Source organism: Condylostylus longicornis, unplaced genomic scaffold (assembly GCF_029603195.1).
Source record: "Condylostylus longicornis isolate FDR11 unplaced genomic scaffold, ASM2960319v2 ptg000082l, whole genome shotgun sequence".
In the NCBI taxonomy this organism is placed as follows: domain Eukaryota; kingdom Metazoa; phylum Arthropoda; class Insecta; order Diptera; family Dolichopodidae; genus Condylostylus; species Condylostylus longicornis.
This window is the reverse complement of record NW_026578050.1, coordinates 343,701-366,995: the sequence shown is the minus strand read 5'-3', so window position 1 is coordinate 366,995 and position 23,295 is coordinate 343,701.

The window sequence follows — 23,295 nt, the reverse complement described above, 5'->3', positions numbered from 1 at the left end:
TTTCGGTATATTACATACCATACGAAGCAGAATAGTAGGTAGCGCTGATGTGGCCTTGGAATCGTACAACACGCCACTGAACTGGGCTAAGATAGTAAAGTGCCTCGATCTGCACTATGCAGATAAGCGAGACATCGAGTCCTTGGAACATGAAATGACGGAAACAAAACAGGGAAATCTTACTGTCGAGGAGTTTTACAAAAAAATTTACCAACACCTTTCCCTTATTTTCGAAAAGCTATCCCCAGAAGAAATGCCCCAGGAAGCACATAAAGCGCTAACTAACATGTACCGGAGGAAGGCCCTAAATACCTTTATAAGAGGACTAAACGGTGATCTTCCGAGACACCTTAGCATAAAGGAGCCAAGGGATTTACCACATTCCTTGCATTTAGCTTTGAAAGTCGACCATATGAAAATTAGATCACCCAAACACTCTGGTGGTGCACCAACTGCATCTACCTCCCACTTCCCTCACACACGTATGCCAATGCAGTACGACTCATCGAGCTCACGCTTCCTAAGACCGAGATCACGATTCAACCCCACTCAAGGCTCTTGGGGACAGAACAAAAACTACAATAACATACACAACGCTCGTCCTCATGCAAATAACCCATACACAAAACACAATGCACGAAACACTTATAACGCCCAAAACAATCTTCCTCAAGAACAAACAAACCCAACAACAAAAGTCGAACCGGCAAATTCTCACCACTCTCGACAGTCACGATTTGATCAAAATAGAAATTTCAGTGGGAATTACAATAGTAACTACAACAGGAGACCAAATCCATACAAAAATTACCATAATAACATGACACAGAGAATCAACTATACTAGATATGAAGATGGAAGAAATAAAGCAAACCAACAATCGAGGAATACAGAGGCTTCATGTCAAAAGTGCGAATGCAATAAAAACAACAGTAATCCTTTTTTAGACTAAACTGTTCCTCGTTGCCGTATATCGAACACCAAACGGGAAACGGGGAATTGTTGAAAATACTTATAGACACAGGCTCAAACAAAAATTTTATACATCCTCGACTAATACAAAATCCTATACCAAATGACGAAAACTTCCTAGCAAACTCGGTTGGTGGTAACGTCATTGTTACGCACCACGCCTTTATTAATGTCCTTACTCCTGAAATTCCAAAAATAAAGTTTTATATCCTACCCAACTTAACACTTTTCGACGGTATATTAGGGAACGACAGTATGAGAGAACTGATGGTTACAATTCACACGGATAAAAACTACCTGGAACTCATAAATAATGTTAAAATTCCGTTTAAACAACAGGTTTCTGAATCTGTAAATAGAATCCAATTAAGGACTTCTCATCTGAATGAACTTCAGAAAAAGAAACTAAATTGCCTTATAAATGAGCATCAAAAATTATTTGCTGACCCTGACGAGAGGCTCACGTACACTACTCGAGTACAGGCCGAAATACGTACTACATCCGATGACCCCGTGTACTCTAAGACATATCCATACCCAATGGCATTGAAAAAGGAAATTGAGGAACAAGTTCAAAAGTTATTAGACGATGGTATTATAAGGCCATCTAGGTCGCCTTATAATTCCCCCGTATGGGTGGTTCCCAAAAAAGAGGATGCCTCAGGGGAAAGGAAATACCGGATGATCATAGACTATCGGAAAATTAACAAAATCACAATACCAGACAAATACCCAATCCCCGAAATTAATGATGTACTAGCAAATCTGGGAAAAAACAAAGTATTTTCAGTGATAGATTTAAAAAGTGGTTTCCACCAGATACCACTTAGGGAGAGTGATATAGAAAAAACGGCGTTTTCCATTAACAACGGAAAATATGAATTTACAAGACTTCCCTTTGGACTGAAAAACGCACCTTCGCAATTTCAAAGAACACTCGACGACATACTAAGACAACACATCGGTACAAAGTGTTACGTTTACATAGACGATATTGTGATACTGGGAAAAAACGAGGAAGAACGCTTCGAAAACTTAAGAGACATTTTTAAGACATTGGAGGACGCTAACATGAAAGTCCAATTGGACAAAAGCGAGTTCCTCAAACGCGAGGTAGAATTTCTTGGATTTTTGATCTCAGCTGACGGAATTCGACCAAACGCGAAAAAGGTTCAGGCAATTTGCGACATGCCTCCACCCAAAAATTTGAAACAACTTAGATCGTTTTTAGGAATGTCCGGGTATTATAGAAGGTTTATCCGTGACTACGCAAACATAGCAAAACCACTTACACTGCTTTTAAGGGGGGAAGGGGGACGTGTGTCCAAGTCCCAATCAAACAAAACATTGATAAGTTTAAATGAGGAAGCAATGCAAGCGTTCATGCAATTAAAAAATGCCTTGATTTCTGAGGTAATGTTAAATTACCCAGATTTCGGCAAAGACTTCGAATTGACAACGGACGCATCCAACTATGCCATCGGAGCAGTACTATCGCAAAACAAGAGACCGATCACCTTCTTATCTAGGACACTGACAGTAGCTGAAGAATCCTATGCAACAAATGAAAAGGAGTTGCTGGCAATCGTTTGGTCCCTCACTAATCTGAGAAATTACTTGTACGGAGCGAAGCGAGTCGTAATCTATACTGATCACCAGCCGCTTACATATGCGCTCAGTAACAAGAACTCTAATAGTAAATTGAAGCGCTGGAAAGCGATTATTGAGGAATACAATTACGAATTGAAGTATAAGCCGGGCCACACAAATGTGGTGGCTGACACATTATCTAGACTAACACCTGATTCACAAGTTAATACCTTATCCATAACCCAATTAAGCACTAAAAGCTCCTCGCGCAACCACATCCAATGCGTCACTGCACCTATAAATGCATTTCGCAATCAAATAATACTAGTAACCAACTCCAAAGAAGATTATGAACTGGAAAAGCCCTTTCCAAATTATACGAGACACACCATAACTCAAAAAAATTTTACGGAGAACGATTTAAAAACTATTCTAAAAAAATATCTAAATCCAAATATACTAAACGCAATCAAAGCAGATGAAAGCTATATGTGTTGCATTCAAAAATTATACCAAGAACATTTCGAAAACTATAAAATTAGATTCACGAGTACAATCGTTAAAGATGTCCCAGACGAAACTGAACAGAAGGAAATTATAATCACGACACATAGACGAGCTCATAGAAACGCTAAAGAGAATGCGGCTCAAATCACGCGCGAATATTACTTCCCACAGATGAGGAAAAAAATCACGGACTTAGTAAAAATCTGCACTATATGCAGAGAAAATAAATACGACAGACATCCGAACAGACCAGAGATTCAAGCTACACCAATTCCGAGTTTCCCTGGACACACTCTACACATCGATATTTTTTCAACAGAGTCTAAGTTGGCAATTACAGCAATAGATAAATTGACCAAATTTGCACAGGCAAGGGTAATAAAGAGTAGGTCAATCGAAGACATTAGACTTGCGTTGAGAGATATATTGTTCTATTATGGAATTCCAGAATGGGTAGTGATGGACAATGAAAAGGCCTTCAATTCGGCCTCCATTAAAGCAATGATGGAAGACGAAATGAAGATCAAAGTCTTTACGGTTCATCCGTATAAAAGTGAAACAAACGGGCAAATAGAAAGATTTCATTCTACGTTATCGGAAATCATGCGCTGCTCAAAAGCTGAGGAAGGAACAAAAGACTTTGAGGAACTACTACAAATGGCAGTAAACAAATATAATTTCACGATCCATACAGTTACCAATAAGTGTCCCATAGAACTCTTTCTAGGCAGAATCCCTAACATCACACCCGAGGAATACGAAAAAACTCGGCTCTCTAACATCGAAAAATTGAAAGAACAACAACTAAAGGACCTAAAAGCACACAACAAGAAAAGAAGGCCGGTAAAGCAATATCAAATAGGTGAAGTGGTTTATGTGAAACATAATAAACGTTTAGGGTCTAAACTCACCTTCAGATATAAGAAAGAAATAGTCGCGAAAAATAACAATACGACAATCCTTACAAAGTCTGGTAGGGTAGTCCATAAATCAAATATAAAATCCTAAACAATACCGATATTTTGCCACTTGATTACTCTATTACCCATAACATTTCTTCTGAATTTTTCAACTTTTAATAGTTACATTGCTTATCCTTATAACATTTCTTTTACATTTTACAATTCTTGCACATTTTAGATTACTTATAACCGAAAGCTTAGCAGAGGTACAAATTTTGGACTATACCGGATCCTACATGATCGCAATTGAGGTCGGACAAGCAAAAATAGAAGAGGGGACATACAGACTAATACATGTAACGAACTTGAACGACTTACAAACAATACTGACTCAGATAGAAACAGTGCTGACGGTCGAAAATATAAAGACCCATCAATTATATCCTTATTTTCGACAGGAAGTTGAGCAAATACACGACCTGTTGGACGAATTCAAACCGACCCGAATAGCAAAAAGGTCTCTAAATTTCTTGGGTACTACTTGGAAGAGGATAGCTGGTTCACCTGACCATGATGATCTTGTCATGATCAAAAGAAGGATGAATAATATCCTAGAAAACAACAACAGACAGACTATTATAAATAAAACATTTCAAGACAGGATTAACAACATAACACTACTGACAAACCAAGTACTAGAAAGCATAAAAACAGAAAACAAACTTAACGACTACCAGGCTCTAAAAATTCAATACAAACTAAGGATCCTCAAAGAGGAGGTAGTGAACATTAAATACGCCATTCATTGGGCTAAAACAAATACAGTAAATCCCTTTTTACTTTCAAAATCAGAAATAAACACTCTCACACAAGTACTCCAAAAAGAAAACTTTCCTTACAATAATCCTGAAGAAGCATTAGATCTTGCAAATATTAAAATCATAACTAATAATTCTTGTTTATTTTATCTTTTAGAAATACCACTCACAAGTAAAAATGTTTATAGTAAATTGTTATTAAAACCTGTAAAAACAGGAGAAAATATTGTTAAAATAGATACGCAAAATGTTTTATCAGATAAATCAGATTTGTATGGTTTAAAAAACAATTGTAAGAACTTAGGAAATATATTTATATGTAAAAAACAAAATATTGTAAATTTAAATGACTCTACCTGTGAAAAAAAGCTGCTGAAGGGAGAAAACTCTACCTGCATCCTGGTCAACAATCACCACATCCCCTCAGTGGAAGAGATTGCTGATGACTTACTGCTCCTAAACCAATTTCAGGGAATAATTGAGATAAACGGAGAACCACGCGTACTAAATGGAACTTACCTTGTTAGATACTTCAATGCAACTATCAAGATTGGCTACCAAAAATTTGAAACAAGAGAAACATCATCAATCAAAATTTTGCCAGTTATCTTACAGCCACAACCCGTGAAGGAAGAAATACACCATCAATTTTCACTCGAACTACTCAAGGAGATTAACATAAATAACACCAAGGAAATCAAATTGTTAAAAACCGAAAAGCTAATAGGGAACATCATAAACTATGGACCACTAATAGTAATGGTAACAGGCTCGTTAGTTATATGCGTTCTCATCAAGTCAAAGCAACATGCCAAACTAATAATCAACAACACTCCAGAAGCAAAGGCTGATGTGAAAGAACAGGTCGTCAAAAAACCTGAAGATAAAGCTTCGCCATCAAACTTGGGTTTTAGCGAGAAACAAAGAATCTATAGCACAATTTCATCGGAGTTAGCCAAGCCGACCGTAAAACAAAAACACTCTGACTTCTGCATCCAAATGAGGACATTTGGTCATAAGGGGGGAAGAGTTAACAACCTAAAATAAAAAGTTAACACATGCCGCCGAATCAGCAATTTTGTTGAGAAATATTTTGAAACGAAAGTTAACAGCCTAAAAATTAATAATTTAACACATGCCGCCGAGTCAGCAATTTTGTTGGGAACGAATTTTTGAACGAATTCCCATGCAACACAATATCACGTTGAAAGTAACAAAATATCACGTTGCACAGGTAGAGTCAAACACAAAAATTATAAAAATAATTATTCAATTGTAATTAAGATTTAAAACAGATCGGACGGAATAAAAAAGAAGAAAATCCAATTTTGTGCGTTTTAATTTTTTGATTTAATTAATAAAAAATATTAAGGTTGCGAGTTCTTTTTTATTTTTTTATTTTTTCTAAATAAAGAAGCCCCAGGTAAATTAACTTATATAATGTAAAATATGATGGTTTTTGAAGAGTTATACGAAATATGAATAAAATATAGAATTATAACGCGAAATTCAAGGTACTGCGTAGCCTAGTGGTTAGCGTGGTAATCTCATAGCCAGAAGGTTATTGGATCAATGCTTGCCTGGATGTCGTCGTATTTTTATTTTTTTGCATTATTTTAAAATTTTTTTTTTTATTTTGTTTAAATTTTGTGTTTTATTTTTTTTTTAATATATAACAGATAAATGTTATATAAAAGTTTAAAGAAAATTTCCAAAAAAATATTCTTATAAAAGTATGGAAAAATTCGCAAAAATTTTAAGTACATAAATATGTATGTATGTATATTTTTTTAAAGCTTCCTGAGTAATTTTTTTAAGCTTTCTATATGAATTTAATAATATTCAAAACCGTAGAATATATAGAAATAAATTATTTTTAAACGCATAATTATTAAATCGTGGGAGTAAACTTACAAAAATTAATTTTTCAAATAAAGAAAAGGTTTAGTCAAAAACAAAATAATAATTTATGTATGTAAAAATATATGAATGTATGTATATATGAATATATGTGTGTATGTGTATATGAATGGATTAGAATTGAAGATTTTAAAATTTTTCGTTCCAACATATGAACGTATGTACATATGAATGTATTAGAATCGAAAATTAAAAAAAAAAAACAAAAACAAAATAATAATTTATGTATATAAAAATATATGAATGTATGTATATATGAATATATGTGTGTATGTGTATATGAATGGATTAGAATTGAAGATTTTAAAATTTTTTGTTCCAATATATGAACGTATGTACATATGAATGTATTAGAATCGAAAATTTTGAAATTTTGCTGTTGGAAAAATTAGAAATAAAATTATAAACACAAACACACGTTATTATGAATGTATACCTAGTTTTTTTAAAACTGCGGGTGAACATATAGAAATAAATTTCGCAAATAAAGAAAAGGTTTAGGTTAAAATAAAATAATAATTGTATTCAAATATATATATGTACATATGAATGTAATTTTTTTAAATAAAGAAAAGGTTTAGGCAAAAACAAAATAATAATTTTATTCAAATATATGTATGTATATATAAATGTATTAAAATTTAGCATTTTACAGTTTTCCGTTTGGAACAATAAAAATAAAATTCTAACTACATACGTACATACATATATTCTGTATGTACATATATTTTTTTAAAGCTTGCTGACGAAACGTAATGTTCAAAACAATAACAAATGAAATATTAATATTCAGATGTCACAAAACATGTGATGTCTGATAAAAGCTGACATTTATTTACGTTAAGATTAATTCGTTTATCCGCAACAAAAATATGTGAGATCATTATATTTTCAAATATTATTTATTTCTCGGTTTGTGTTTCTAATAATAAAAATAACGTAAAACGTATCATTTATTTCTTGGTTTGTGTTTCTAATTATAAAAAGTATAAAAGAAAAACGTGCTTTTGTTATACAAAAATTTTTTCAGAAAATCTTAAAATAAAGCTATTTCGGGGCTCAAAAGTTCCAATGTCAGATTTTTCTGGTACCCTAGAGGCAAAACTCTACCTAATGCCTTTTGTCCCATGTCTCTAGCCCTTCTAGAAGTACCCGTACTTTTTACCACCTGAGGAGTAGCTATATATATATAATAATGTAAAATAGGATGGTTTTTGAAGAGTTATACGAAATATGAATAAAATATAGAATTATTAAGGCAAATTCAAAGTACTGCGTACCCTAGTGGTTAGCGTGGTAGTCTCATAGCCAGAAGGTTATTGGCAAGCATTGGCTTGCCTGGATGTCGTCGTATTTTTATTTTTTTGCATTATTTTAAAATTTTTTTTTTATTTTATTTAAATTTTGTGTTTTATTTTTTTTTAATATATAATAGATAAATATTATATAAAAGTTTAAAGAAAATTTCCAAAAAAATATTCTTATAATAGTTTGGAAAAATTCGCAAAAATTTTAAGTACATAAATATGTATGTATGTATGTATATTTTTTTTAAAGCTTCCTGAGTAATGTTTTTAAGCTTTCTATATGAATTTAATAATATTCAAAACTGTAGAATATATAGAAATAAATTTAAAACGCATAATTATTATATCATGGGAGTAAACTTACAAAAATTAATTTCTCAAATAAAGAAAAGGTTTAGTCAAAAACAAAATAATAATTTATGTATGTAAAAATATATGTATGTATGAATATATGAATATATGTGTGTATGTATATATGAATGGATTAGAATTGAAGATTTTAAAATTTTTCGTTCCAACATATGAACGTATGTACATATGAATTCATTAGAATCGAAAATTTTGAAATTTTGCTGTTAGAAAAATTAGAAATAAAATTATTAACACAAACACACGTTATTATGAATGTATACCTAGTTTTTTTAAAACTGCGGGTGAACATATAGAAATAAATTTCTCAAATAAAGAAAAGGTTTAGGTTCAAATAAAATAATAATTGTATTCAAATATATATATGTACATATGAATGTAATTTTTTTAGATAAAGAAAAGGTTTAGGTAAAAACAAAATAATAATTTTATTCAAATATATGTATGTATATATAAATGTATTAAAATTTAGCATTTTACAGTTTTCCGTTTGGAACAATAAAAATAAAATTCTAACTACATACGTACATACATATATTCTGTATGTACATATATTTTTTTAAAGCTTGCTGGCGAAACGTAATGTTCAAAACAATAACAAATGAAATATTAATATTCAGATGTCACAAAACATCTGATGTCTGATAAAAGCTGACATTTATTTACGTTAAGATTAATTCGTTTATCCGCAACAAAAATATGTGAGATCATTATATTTTCAAATATTATTTATTTCTCGGTTTGTGTTTCTAATAATAAAAATAACGTAAAACGTATCATTTATTTCTTGGTTTGTGTTTCTAATTATAAAAAGTATAAAAGAAAAACGTGCTTTTGTTATACAAAAATTTTTTCAGAAAATCTTAAAATAAAGCTATTTCGGGGCTCAAAAGTTCCAATGTCAGATTTTTCTGGTACCCTAGAGGCAAAACTCTACCTAATGCCTTTAGCCCATGTCTCTAGCCCTTCTAGAAGTACCCGTACTTTTTACCACCTGAGAAGTAGCTATCTATATTATATTTTACAAGATTTTTCCAGTTCATGAACAGGTATACATATAATCTAATAAATAACAAAAACAAAAAAAATGAAAATAGCAAAAGAGAATACTGGGTAGATACATTACTCAATTGATTATACATACTGTAAAACAAAAACAAAAAATTAAAAGCGAAAAGCGAAAAGCGAAAGAGAATAAAAAAAGAGTAGTAATATTTTTTTTGTTTTTTTGCTTTACTACCATAAACAAAAATAAAAAGCAAAAGGAAGCGAAATATTTTAAATGAGTTAAGTAAGAGTAAAATAATTTTTTGTTGTTGTATTTAACATGGAATGGAATTGAAAAAAATAAAACTAAAAATTGTGAGAGATATTTGAACACGAATAACGTTACGTTACGTACTAAGGCAATTATTCTTCGTGTGCTTGCGAAATTTCAATTGAGTAAGTAGCCAAGCCAGGTCTGTATAAAGAAAAGAGGCATTGATTTTTTATTAATTCACATTCACTTTGGTTTTAAAGTTTAACGTGAAAGGTACTATTTCCAATTGCGGATTCTTTTCTTTTTAAAAAATGGATAACAAACAAATGATGGAAATATTTTAACAGATAACGTTGTTTATAAGGAAATTTTTCGTTCTTAAATGTTAACTAATTCTTAAATTGAATTTTAATCATATCTATGTAATTAACAGTGACACATATTACATCTTAAAATTTATTAAATTAAAAATATTTCCATTACTTGCTGCTTATAAGCAAACCACAGGGGCCCCTAGTATATATATAATGTAAAATGGGATGGTTTTTGAAGAGTTATACGAAATATGAATAAAATATAGAATTGTTAAGGCAAATTCAAGGTACTGCGTAGCCTAGTGGTTAGCGTGGTAGTCTCATAGCCAGAAGGTTATTTTATCAATGCTTGCCTGGATGTCGTCGTATTTTTATTTTTTTGCATTATTTTAAAATATTTTTTTTATTTTATTTAAATTTTGTGTTTTATTTTTTTTTAATATATAACAGATAAATATTATATAAAAGTTTAAAGAAAATTTCCAAAAAAATATTCTTATAATAGTTTGGAAAAATTCGCAAAAATTTTAAGTACATAAATATGTATGTATGTATGTATATTTTTTTTAAAGCTTCCTGAGTAATGGTTTTAAGCTTTGTATATGAATTTAATAATATTCAAAACTGTAGAATATATAGAAATAAATTTTAAACGCATAATTATTATATCATGGGAGTAAACTTACAAAAATTAATTTTTCAAATAAAGAAAAGGTTTAGTCAAAAACAAAATAATAATTTATGTATGTAAAAATATATGTATGTATGAATATATGAATATATGTGTGTATGTATATATGAATGGATTAGAATTGAAGATTTTAAAATTTTTCGTTCCAACATATGAACGTATGTACATATGAATTTATTAGAATCGAAAATTTTGAAATTTTGCTGTTGGAAAAATTATAAATAAAATTATAAATGCAAACATACATAATTATGAATGGATACCTGTTTTTTTTAAACTGTGGGTAAACATATAGGATTGAATTTTTCAAATAAAGAAAAGGTTTAGTCAAAAACAAAATAATAATTTATGTATGTCAAAATATATGTATGTATGCATATATGAATATATATGTGTATGTATATATGAATGGATTAGAATTGAAGATTTTAAAATTTTTCGTTCCAACATATGAACGTATGTACATATGAATGTATTAGAATCGAAAATTTTGAAATTTTGCTGTTGGAAAAATTATAAATAAAATTATAAATGCAAACATACATAATTATGAATGTATACCTAGTTTTTTTAAAACTGCGGGTGAACATATAGAAATAAATTTCTCAAATAAAGAAAAGGTTTAGGTTAAAATAAAATAATAATTGTATTCAAATATATATATGTACATATGAATGTAATTTTTCAAATAAAGAAAAGGTTTAGTCAAAAACAAAATAATAATTTTATTCAAATATATGTATGTACATATAAATGTATTAAAATTTAGCATTTTACAGTTTTCCGTTTGGAACAATAAAAATAAAATTCTAACTACATACGTACATACATATATTCTGTATGTACATATATTTTTTTAAAGCTTGCTGGCGAAACGTAATGTTAAAAACAATAACAAATGAAATATTAATATTCAGATGTCACAAAACATCTGATGTCTGATAAAAGCTGACATTTATTAAGTTAAGATTAATTCGTTTATCCGAAACAAAAATATGTGAGATCATTATATTTTCAAATATTATTTATTTCTCGGTTTGTGTTTCTAATAATAAAAATAACGTAAAACGTATCATTTATTTCTTGGTTTGTGTTTCTAATTATAAAAAGTATAAAAGAAAAACGTGCTTTTGTTATACAAAATTTTTTTCAGAAAATGTTAAAATAGAGCTATTTCGGGGCTAAAATGTTCCAATGTCAGATTTTTCTGGGACCCTGGAGGGAAAACTCTATCTAATGCCTTTTGTCCCATGTCTCTAGCCCTTCTAGAAGTACCCGTACTTTTTACCACCTGAGAAGTAGCTACATATATATAATAATGTAAAATAGGATGGTTTTTGAAGAGTTATACGAAATATGAACAAAATATAGAATTATTAAGGCAAATTCAAGGTACTGCGTAGCCTAGTGGTTAGCGTGGTAATCTCATAGCCAGAAGGTTATTGGCAAGCATTGGCTTGCCTGGATGTCGTCGTATTTTTATTTTTTTGCATTATTTTAAAATTTTTTTTTTATTTTATTTAAATTTTGTGTTTTATTTTTTTTTAATATATAATAGATAAATGTTATATAAAAGTTTAAAGAAAATTTCCAAAAAAATATTCTTATAATAGTTTGGAAAAATTCGCAAAAATTTTAAGTACATAAATATGTATGTATGTATGTATATTTTTTTTAAAGCTTCCTGAGTAATGTTTTTAAGCTTTCTATATGAATTTAATAATATTCAAAACTGTAGAATATATAGAAATAAATTTAAAACGCATAATTATTATATCATGGGGGTAAACTTACAAAAATTAATTTCTCAAATAAAGAAAAGATTTAGTCAAAAACAAAATAATAATTTATGTATGTAAAAATATATGTATGTATGAATATATGAATATATGTGTGTATGTATATATGAATGGATTAGAATTGAAGATTTTAAAATTTTTCGTTCCAACATATGAACGTATGTACATATGAATGTATTAGAATCGAAAATTTTGAAATTTTGCTGTTGGAAAAATTATAAATAAAATTATAAATACAAACATACATAATTATGAATGGATACCTGTTTTTTTAAACTGTGGGTAAACATATAGGATTGAATTTTTCAAATAAAGAAAAGGTTTAGTCAAAAACAAAATAATAATTTTATTCAAATATATGTATGTACATATAAATGTATTAAAATTTAGCATTTTACAGTTTTCCGTTTGGAACAATAAAAATAAAATTCTAACTACATACGTACATACATATATTCTGTATGTACATATATTTTTTTAAACATTAACAAATGAAATATTAATATTCAGATGTCACAAAACATCTGATGTCTGATAAAAGCTGACATTTATTAAGTTAAGATTAATTCGTTTATCCGAAACAAAAATATGTGAGATCATTATATTTTCAAATATTATTTATTTCCCGGTTTGTGTTTCTAATATGTTAATAACGTAAAACGTAAAACGTATCATTTCTTTCTTGGTTTGTGTTTCTAATTATAAAAAGTATAAAAGAAAAACGTGCTTTTGTTATACAAAATTTTTTTCAGAAAATGTTAAAATAGAGCTATTTCGGGGCTATAAAGTTCCAATGTCAGATTTTTCTGGGACCCTAGAGGCAAAACTCTATCTAATGCCTTTTGTCCCATGTCTCTAGCCCTTCTAGAAGTACCCGTACTTTTTACCACCTGAGAAGTAGCTATATATATATAATGTAAAATAGGATGGTTTTTGAAGAGTTATACGAAATATGAATAAAATATAGAATTATTAAGGCAAATTCAAGGTACTGCGTAGCCTAGTGGTTAGCGTGGTAGTCTCATAGCCAGAAGGTTATTGGCAAGCATTGGCTTGCCTGGATGTCGTCGTATTTTTATTTTTTTGCATTATTTTAAAATTTTTTTTTTATTTTATTTAAATTTTGTGTTTTATTTTTTTTTAATATATAATAGATAAATGTATATAAACGTTTAAAGAAAATTTCCAAAAAAATATTCTTATAATAGTTTGGAAAAATTCGCAAAAATTTTAAGTACATAAATATGTATGTATGTATGTATATTTTTTTTAAAGCTTCCTGAGTAATGTTTTTAAGCTTTCTATATGAATTTAATAATATTCAAAACTGTAGAATATATAGAAATAAATTTTAAACGCATAATTATTATATCATGGGGGTAAACTTACAAAAATTAATTTCTCAAATAAAGAAAAGGTTTAGTCAAAAACAAAATAATAATTTATGTGTGTAAAAATATATGTATGTATGCATATATGAATATATATGTGTATGTATATATGAATGGATTAGAATTGAAGATTTTAAAATTTTTCGTTCCAACATATGAACGTATGTACATATGAATGTATTAGAATCGAAAATTTTGAAATTTTGCTGTTGGAAAAATTATAAATAAAATTATAAATGCAAACATACATAATTATGAATGTATAGCTAGTTTTTTTAAAACTGCGGGTGAACATATAGAAATAAATTTCTCAAATAAAGAAAAGGTTTAGGTTAAAATAAAATAATAATTGTATTCAAATATATATATGTACATATGAATGTAATTTTTCAAATAAAGAAAAGGTTTAGTCAAAAACAAAATAATAATTTTATTCAAATATATGTATGTACATATAAATGTATTAAAATTTAGCATTTTACAGTTTTCCGTTTGGAACAATAAAAATAAAATTCTAACTACATACGTACATACATATATTCTGTATGTACATATATTTTTTTAAAGCTTGCTGGCGAAACGTAAATTTAAAAACAATAACAAATGAAATATTAATATTCAGATGTCACAAAACATCTGATGGCTGATAAAAGCTGACATTTATTTACGTTAAGATTAATTCGTTTATCCGAAACAAAAAATATGTGAGATCATTATATTTTCAAATATTATTTATTTCCCGGTTTGTGTTTCTAATATGTTAATAACGTAAAACGTAAAACGTATCATTTATTTCTTGGTTTGTGTTTCTAATTATAAAAAGTATAAAAGAAAAACGTGCTTTTGTTATACAAAATTTTTTTCAGAAAATGTTAAAATAGAGCTATTTCGGGGCTAAAAAGTTCCAATGTCGGATTTTTCTGGGACCCTGGAGGCAAAACTCTATCTAATGCCTTTTGTCCCATGTCTCTAGCCCTTCTAGAAGTACCCGTACTTTTTACCACCTGAGAAGTAGCTATATATATATAATGTAAAATAGGATGGTTTTTGAAGAGTTATACGAAATATGAATAAAATATAGAATTATTAAGGCAAATTCAAGGTACTGCGTAGCCTAGTGGTTAGCGTAGTAGTCTCATAGCCAGAAGGTTATTGAATCAATGCTTGCCTGGATGTCGTCGTATTTTTATTTTTTTGCATTATTTTAAAATTTTTTTTTTTCATTTTATTTAAATTTTGTGTTTTATTTTTTTTTAATATATAACAGATAAATGTTATATAAAAGTTTAAAGAAAATTTCCAAAAAAATATTCTTATAATAGTTTGGAAAAATTCGCAAAAATTTTAAGTACATTAATATGTATGTATGTATATTTTTTTTAAAGCTTCCTGAGTAATTTTTTTTAAGCTTTCTATATGAATTTAATAATACTCAAAACTGTAGAATATATAGAAATAAATTTTAAATGCATAATTATTAAATCATGGGAGTAAACAAACAAAAATTAATTTTTCAAATAAAGAAAAGGTTTAGTCAAAAACAAAATAATAATTTTATTCATATATATGTATGTATGTACGTATGAATATATGTGTGTATGTATATATGAATGGATTAGAATTGAAGATTTTGAAATTTTTCGTTCCAACATATGAACGTATGTACATATGAATGTATTAGAATCGAAAATTTTGAAATTTTGCTGTTGGAAAAATTAAAAATAAAATTATTAACACAAACACACGTTATTATGAATGTATACCTAGTTTTTTTTAAAACTGCTGGTGAACATATAGAAATAAATTTCTCAAATAAAGAAAAGGTTTAGGTTAAAATAAAATAATAATTGTATTCAAATATATATATGTACATATGAATGTAATTTTTTTAAATAAAGAAAACGTTTAGGCAAAAACAAAATAATAATTTTATTCAAATATATGTATGTATATATAAATGTATTAAAATTTAGCATTTTACAGTTTTCCGTTTGGAACAATAAAAATAAAATTCTAACTACATACGTACATACATATATTCTGTATGTACATATATTTTTTTAAAGCTTGCTGACGAAACGTAATGTTCAAAACAATAACAAATGAAATATAAATATTCAGATATCACAAAACATCTGATGTCTGATTAAAGCTGACATTTATTTACGTTAAGATTAATTCGTTTATCCGAAACAAAAATATGTGAGATCATTATATTTTCAAATATTATTTATTTCTCGGTTTGTGTTTCTAATAATAAAAATAACGTAAAACGTATCATTTATTTCTTGGTTTGTGTTTCTAATTATAAAAAGTATAAAAGAAAAACGTGCTTTTGTTATACAAAAATTTTTTCAGAAAATCTTAAAATAGAGTTATTTCGGGGCTAAAAAGTTCCAATGTCAGATTTTTCTGGGACCCTAGAGGCAAAACTCTATCTAATGCCCTTTGTCCCATGTCTCTAGCCCTTCTAGAAGTACCCGTACTTTTTACCACCTGAGAAGTAGCTATATATATATAATGTAAAATATGATGGTTTTTGATAAGTTATACGAAATATGAATAAAATGTAGAATTATAAAGGAAAATTCAAGGTACTGCGCAGCCTAGAGGTTAGCGTGGTAGTCTCATAGTCAGGTGGTTATTGGATCAGTGCTTGCCTGGATGTTGTCGTATTTTTCTGTTTTTGGATTATTTTAAAAAATTTTTTTTTATTTTGTTTAAATTTTGTGTTTTATTTTTTTTTAATATATAACAGATAAATGTTATTATGAAAGTTTAAAGAAAATTTCCAAAAAAATATTCTTATAATAGTTTGAAAAAATTCGCATGAGTTTGAAGTACATAAATATGTATGTATGTATATTTTTTTTTAAAGCTTCCAGAGTAATTTTTTTTAAGCTTTCTATATGAATTTAATAATATTCAAATTGTAGAATATATAGAAGTAAATTTAAACGCATAATTATTATATCATGGGGTTAAACATACAAAAATTAATTTCTCAAATAAAGAAAAGGTTTAGTCAAAAACAAAATAATAAATTTTATTCATATATATGTATGTATGTACGTATGAATATATGTGTGTATGTATATATGAATGGATTAGAATTGAAGATTTTGAAATTTTTCGTTCCAACATATGAACGTATGTACATATGAATGTATTAGAATCGAAAATTTTGAAATTTTGCTGTTGGAAAAATTAAAAATAAAATTATTAACACAAACACACGTTATTATGAATGTATACCTAGTTTTTTTTAAAACTGCTGGTGAACATATAGAAATAAATTTCTCAAATAAAGAAAAGGTTTAGGTTAAAATAAAATAATAATTGTATTCAAATATATATATGTACATATGAATGTAATTTTTTTAAATAAAGAAAACGTTTAGGCAAAAACAAAATAATAATTTTATTCAAATATATGTATGTATATATAAATGTATTAAAATTTAGCATTTTACAGTTTTCCGTTTGGAACAATAAAAATAAAATTCTAACTACATACGTACATACATATATTCTGTATGTACATATATTTTTTTAAAGCTTGCTGACGAAACGTAATGTTCAAAACAATAACAAATGAAATATAAATATTCAGATGTCACAAAACATCTGATGTCTGATTAAAGCTGACATTTATTTACGTTAAGATTAATTCGTTTATCCGAAACAAAAATATGTGAGATCATTATATTTTCAAATATTATTTATTTCTCGGTTTGTGTTTCTAATAATAAAAATAACGTAAAACGTATCATTTATTTCTTGGTTTGTGTTTCTAATTATAAAAAGTATAAAAGAAAAACGTGCTTTTGTTATACAAAAATTTTTTCAGAAAATCTTAAAATAGAGTTATTTCGGGGCTAAAAAGTTCCAATGTCAGATTTTTCTGGGACCCTAGAGGCAAAACTCTATCTAATGCCCTTTGTCCCATGTCTCTAGCCCTTCTAGAAGTACCCGTACTTTTTACCACCTGAGAAGTAGCTATATATATATAATGTAAAATATGATGGTTTTTGATAAGTTATACGAAATATGAATAAAATGTAGAATTATAAAGGAAAATTCAAGGTACTGCGCAGCCTAGAGGTTAGCGTGGTAGTCTCATAGTCAGGTGGTTATTGGATCAGTGCTTGCCTGGATGTTGTCGTATTTTTCTGTTTTTGGATTATTTTAAAAAATTTTTTTTTATTTTGTTTAAATTTTGTGTTTTATTTTTTTTTAATATATAACAGATAAATGTTATATAAAAGTTTAAAGAAAATTTCCAAAAAAATATTCTTATAATAGTTTGGAAAAATTCGCAAAAATTTTAAGTACATAAATATGTATGTATGTATATTTTTTTTTAAAGCTTCCAGAGTAATTTTTTTTAAGCTTTCTATATGAATTTAATAATATTCAAATTGTAGAATATATAGAAGTAAATTTAAACGCATAATTATTATATCATGGGGTTAAACATACAAAAATTAATTTCTCAAATAAAGAAAAGGTTTAGTCAAAAACAAAATAATAAATTTTATTCAAATATATGTATGTATGTATATATGAATATATGTATTAATGTATGTATGAATGGATTAGAATTTAGCATTTTAAAGTTTATCGCTCGAACAATAAAAGTAAAATTTTAGGTAGCTGACGAAACATAATATTTAAAACAATAACAAATGAAGCATTAATATTCAGTTGCCACAAAACATCTGATGTCTTTTATAAAATCTGACATTTATTTAAGTTTATTTGGAATTTTCGAACTTAAAATATATGTGAGATCATTGTATTTTCGAATATTATTTATTTCTCGTTCTCGGTTTGTGTTTCTAATAGCAAAAGGTATTATTTCATTTGTTGGTTTGCGTTTCTAGTAATATAAAATATAAAAGAAAAATGTACTTTTGTTATACAAAAATTTTTTCAGAAAATCTTAAAATAGAGCTATTTCGGGGCTAAAAAGTTCCAATGTCGGATTTTTCTGGGACCCTGGAGGCAAAACTCTATCTAATGCCTTTTGTCCCATGTCTCTAGCCCTTCTAGAAGTACCCGTACTTTTTACCACCTGAGAAGTAGCTATATATATATAATGTAAAATAGGATGGTTTTTGAAGAGTTATACGAAATATGAATAAAATATAGAATTATTAAGGCAAATTCAAGGTACTGCGTAGCCTAGTGGTTAGCGTGGTAGTCTCATAGCCAGAAGGTTTTTGAATCAATGCTTGCCTGGATGTCGTCGTATTTTTATTTTTTTGCATTATTTTAAAATTTTTTTTTTTCATTTTATTTAAATTTTGTGTTTTATTTTTTTTTAATATATAACAGATAAATGTTATATAAAAGTTTAAAGAAAATTTCCAAAAAAATATTCTTATAATAGTTTGGAAAAATTCGCAAAAATTTTAAGTACATAAATATGTATGTATGTATATTTTTTTTAAAGCTTCCTGAGTAATTTTTTTTAAGCTTTCTATATGAATTTAATAATACTCAAAACTGTAGAATATATAGAAATAAATTTTAAATGCATAATTATTAAATCATGGGAGTAAACAAACAAAAATTAATTTTTCAAATAAAGAAAAGGTTTAGTCAAAAACAAAATAATAATTTTATTCATATATATGTATGTATGTACGTATGAATATATGTGTGTATGTATATATGAATGGATTAGAATTGAAGATTTTGAAATTTTTCGTTCCAACATATGAACGTATGTACATATGAATGTATTAGAATCGAAAATTTTGAAATTTTGCTGTTGGAAAAATTAAAAATAAAATTATTAACACAAACACACGTTATTATGAATGTATACCTAGTTTTTTTTAAAACTGCTGGTGAACATATAGAAATAAATTTCTCAAATAAAGAAAAGGTTTAGGTTAAAATAAAATAATAATTGTATTCAAATATATATATGTACATATGAATGTAATTTTTTTAAATAAAGAAAACGTTTAGGCAAAAACAAAATAATAATTTTATTCAAATATATGTATGTATATATAAATGTATTAAAATTTAGCATTTTACAGTTTTCCGTTTGGAACAATAAAAATAAAATTCTAACTACATACGTACATACATATATTCTGTATGTACATATATTTTTTTAAAGCTTGCTGACGAAACGTAATGTTCAAAACAATAACAAATGAAATATAAATATTCAGATGTCACAAAACATCTGATGTCTGATTAAAGCTGACATTTATTTACGTTAAGATTAATTCGTTTATCCGAAACAAAAATATGTGAGATCATTATATTTTCAAATATTATTTATTTCTCGGTTTGTGTTTCTAATAATAAAAATAACGTAAAACGTATCATTTATTTCTTGGTTTGTGTTTCTAATTATAAAAAGTATAAAAGAAAAACGTGCTTTTGTTATACAAAAATTTTTTCAGAAAATCTTAAAATAGAGTTATTTCGGGGCTAAAAAGTTCCAATGTCAGATTTTTCTGGGACCCTAGAGGCAAAACTCTATCTAATGCCCTTTGTCCCATGTCTCTAGCCCTTCTAGAAGTACCCGTACTTTTTACCACCTGAGAAGTAGCTATATATATATAATGTAAAATATGATGGTTTTTGATAAGTTATACGAAATATGAATAAAATGTAGAATTATAAAGGAAAATTCAAGGTACTGCGCAGCCTAGAGGTTAGCGTGGTAGTCTCATAGTCAGGTGGTTATTGGATCAGTGCTTGCCTGGATGTTGTCGTATTTTTCTGTTTTTGGATTATTTTAAAAAATTTTTTTTTATTTTGTTTAAATTTTGTGTTTTATTTTTTTTTAATATATAACAGATAAATGTTATTATGAAAGTTTAAAGAAAATTTCCAAAAAAATATTCTTATAATAGTTTGAAAAAATTCGCATGAGTTTGAAGTACATAAATATGTATGTATGTATATTTTTTTTTAAAGCTTCCAGAGTAATTTTTTTTAAGCTTTCTATATGAATTTAATAATATTCAAATTGTAGAATATATAGAAGTAAATTTAAACGCATAATTATTATATCATGGGGTTAAACATACAAAAATTAATTTCTCAAATAAAGTAAAGGTTTAGTCAAAAACAAAATAATAAATTTTATTCAAATATATGTATGTATGTATATATGAATATATGTATTAATGTATGTATGAATGGATTAGAATTTAGCATTTTAAAGTTTATCGCTCGAACAATAAAAGTAAAATTTTAGGTAGCTGACGAAACATAATATTTAAAACAATAACAAATGAAGCATTAATATTCAGTTGCCACAAAACATCTGATGTCTTTTATAAAATCTGACATTTATTTAAGTTTATTTGGAATTTTCGAACTTAAAATATATGTGAGATCATTGTATTTTCGAATATTATTTATTTCTCGTTCTCGGTTTGTGTTTCTAATAGCAAAAGGTATTATTTCATTTGTTGGTTTGCGTTTCTAGTAATATAAAATATAAAAGAAAAATGTACTTTTGTTATACAAAAATTTTTTCAGAAAATCTTAAAATAGAGCTATTTCGGGGCTAAAAAGTTCCAATGTCAGATTTTTCTGGGACCCTAGAGGCAAAACTCTACCTAATGCCCTTTGTCCCATGTCTCTAGCCCTTCTAGAAGTACCCGTACTTTTTATCACCTGAGAAATAGCTATATATATATTATATATAATGTAAAATATGATGGTTTTTGATGAGTTATACGAAATATGAATAAAATACAGAACTATTAAGGGAAATTCAAGGTACTGCGTAGCCTAGTGGTTAGCGTGGTTATTGGAGCCATTCTCATAGCCAGAAGGTTATTGGATCAATGCTTGCCTGGATGTTGTCGTGTTTTTATTTTTTTGGATTATTTTAAAATTTTTTTTTTATTTTGTTTAAATTTTGTGTTTTATTTTTATTTTTAATATATAACAGATAAATATTATTATAAAAATTTAAAGAAAATTTCCAAAAAAAAAAATTTTTACAATAGTTAAGTACATAAATATGTATGTATATATTTTTTTAAAGCTTGCTAACTAATTTTTTTAAGCTTTCTATATGAATTGAATAATATTCAAATTTGTGGTTTGGCATATAGAAACACATAATTATTAAATCATGGGGGAAACATAAGAAATAAATTTTTCAAATACAGAAAAAGTTTAGGCATAAATAAAATAATATTTTTATTCAAATATATGTATGAACATTAACGTATTAGAATTGAACATTTTAAAATTTTTGGTTCAAAAAATTTGAAATAAAATTTTAAGCAAAAACGTACATAATTATGAATGTATACCTATTTTTTTAAAACTGCAGGTGAACCTATAGAAATAAGTTTCTCAAATAAAGAAAAGGTTTAGATTAAAATAAAATAATAATTGTATTCAAATATATGTATGTACATATGAATGTAATTTTTCAAATAAAGAAAAGGTTTAGGCAAAAACAAAATAATAATTTTATTCAAATATATGTATGTACATATGAATGTATTAAAATTTAGCATTTTACAGTTTTTCCTTTGGAACAATAATAATAAAATTCTAACTACATACGTACATATATTCTGTATGTATATTTTTTTAAAGCTTGCTGACGAAACGTAATGTTCAAAACAACAACCAGTGAAATATTGATAATCAGATGCCACAAAACATCTGATGTCTGATAAAAGCTGACATTTATTTACGTTGAGATTAATTCGATTATGCGAACCACAAATATGTGAGATCATTATATTTTCAAATATTATTTATTTCCCGGTTTGTGTTTCTAATATGTTAATAACGTAAAACGTAAACCGTATCATTTATTTCTTGGTTTGTGTTTCTAATTATAAAAAGTATAAAAGAAAAACGTGCTTTTGTTATACAAAAATTTTTTCAGAAAATCTTAAAATAGAGCTATTTCGGGGCTAAAAAGTTCCAATGTCAGATTTTTCTGGGACCCTAGAGGCAAAACTCTACCTAATGCCTTTTGTTCCATGTCACTAGCCCTTCTAGAAGTACCCGTACTTTTTACCACCTGAGAAGTAGCTATATATATATAACTAGTCGTGTGTGCTTGCATTGCAAGCCTTGCAAGTATGATGCCTGTAGTTTTGAAATTGTGTTCCATTCTGTGGCTGAGATATTTTAAGTTTACTTTATTTCTTCAAAAACACACCCATAATATACATATAGATATGTTTTTTTTCCTGATAAATAATAAGATAAAACTTAAAACTTAAAATAAAAAAGTTCTGAGAAATAATTACCCAAAAATACATAATTAAACAAATAATTAGTTCCTTTGAAATCTAATACCTTTTGAGTAATTTATTTTAAAACTCCACTTTGAGTTATGTCGCATAAAATCGTAAAATACCTTTCACAATAAACACTTTAAGCCGTAAATTATTGTCAATTATAAACTACAATTCATGCACGTATGTATTTGAAG